Source organism: Trachymyrmex cornetzi, unplaced genomic scaffold (assembly GCF_001594075.2).
Source record: "Trachymyrmex cornetzi isolate Tcor2-1 unplaced genomic scaffold, Tcor1.1 scaffold12, whole genome shotgun sequence".
In the NCBI taxonomy this organism is placed as follows: domain Eukaryota; kingdom Metazoa; phylum Arthropoda; class Insecta; order Hymenoptera; family Formicidae; genus Trachymyrmex; species Trachymyrmex cornetzi.
The window spans coordinates 28883-30846 of record NW_017295761.1 but is presented as its reverse complement, the minus strand read 5'-3'; the positions used below and the strand labels follow the sequence as shown (position 1 = coordinate 30846).

Below are 1964 nucleotides of genomic sequence, written 5' to 3'. Positions count from 1 at the left end.
ATCCGGCCGATTAAAGCAAGATCGGGGCTGATCCGGCCGACTAAAGCAAGATCGGAGCTGATCCGGCCGACTAAAGCAAGATCAGGGCTGATCCGGCCGATTAAAGCAAGATCGAGACTGATCCGGCCGATTAAAGCAAGATCGAGACTGATCCGGCCGACTAAAGCAAGATGGGTGGCACCCAGTTGGACACGGCTCAATTGGACACGAGCCATTCACAGCGCTTGAGACTACAAAGCTCCTAAGCACCGGTCGCTGTGATTGGTGGTGTCCAATCGAGACGTGGTCAATCGGGATCACCCCAAGCAAGATCGGGGCTGATCCGGCCGACTAAAGCAAGATCGGGGCTAATCCGGCCGATTAAAGCAAGATCGGGACTGATCCGGTCGATTCATATCAGAATCTAGTTTTCATGTGAAATGATTATGATCTTAATAAATGTTCAAATATTTGTCCATTATTATCCACACAGAATTGAACTCGACGTTCAAAACTGTCAACTGTCGATAAAAGTCTATTTCTTGGAATGCTACGGCAGGCAAGAGTTATACGCTCCATCATATTCTCTCTTGTTGTGGGCGTTTTTGAATATACTACGTTTTTCAAGTATCCCCATAAAAAGAAATCTAGACTTGACAAGTTTGGAGATCTAGGACACCATGACACTGGTCCACCGCGTCCTATCCATCTACCTGGGAATGTGAGATCTACATAAATGGTTTCTAACTCTTCTACTCCAGTGCGCAGGCGCACCATCCTGTTGAAAGAACATACGTTGTCTTGTATCCAGATCGATATTTTCAAGCAACGCCGGCAATCTTTGTTGTAGAAAGTGTAAATAATTATTACCATTAACATTTTCGTCAAAGAAATAAGGGCCGATAAGGTTTCCGTTTAATATGCCACACCATACAATGAGGCTCCAGCGATGTTGATGATTAACTTCTTTATACCAACGTGGGTTTTCAACAGACCAATAATGAGAATTATGTCGATTTAATTGTCCAATGTTGTGAAAAGTTGCTTCGTCACTAAATAAAACAAATCTGAAAAATGTTCGATCACGATTTAACATTATTTGTGCCCACCTACAAAATTCTAGTCTTGGTTGAAAATCATTGAGTGTTAATTGTTGTATCAAAGTGATATGGTAAGGATGGAAGTTATGAGTGGTCAAGATTCTGTGACTTGTTGATTTCGGAATACCTAATTCTCTTTCGATTTGCCTCGTTGACACGCGTGGATTAATAGCTATCATTCCCAATACGGCAAGTACTGTTGGATCATCCCTTTCTGGTACGTTAATATGACGTCTTTGTCGTTTTTGACGTTGTCGTTGACGCAATATAAGACTGGAAATCGTACAATGATTTGGATGTCGTCTATGAGGAAATCGATTACGGTACAATGCAGCTGCTTCTCGATAATTATTATGGCATTCTCCAAGTACCAGAACAATATCAATAATTTCGTTCAAAGTATAATCCGGCATTTTGCGTACATTAAGTTACAAGATAAAGTAAGAGCCGATAGATTTATTATCCTAGTTGATATTGGACGACTAAGACAAATTTACGCATTTACGGATCATTCTTTGCTATCAGCCATTATGGATCAATCCCGGTTGGATGGACCGATTAAGATAGAAAATGTTGCGTGAGTATAAAGTTCAGCGCTCGGAATCAATTGCCTTTTTCGGCCAGATTTCTGAGAAGACGCCTACTGTCCCCCCACTACCGCTCCAAACTTTACGCCCGAGCCGCCGATCGCGCGCATAAAGCCGTAATCACACTACAGGCTCCCGATTCTAACTCCCGACTCCCGACTCAAAGTCGATCGAATAGAGTGATTTCTATTCTCGAGTCGGCAGTCAGAGTCGGCTGCTGCCTTGCTGTGATTGGTAAAATGATAGTCGGGAGTCCGAGTCACTAGTCGAGTCCTTTGACTATATACCTCTGGACTGC

At 43.0% G+C, this 1964-nt stretch overlaps 1 protein-coding gene across 1 annotated transcript in view; it reads right to left on the bottom strand.

The window, feature by feature from the left end:
- LOC108766946 (protein bark beetle) overlaps nucleotides 1–1964 on the bottom strand; it is a 9442-nt gene that overhangs the window by 4416 nt on the left and 3062 nt on the right. The window lies entirely within an intron of this gene.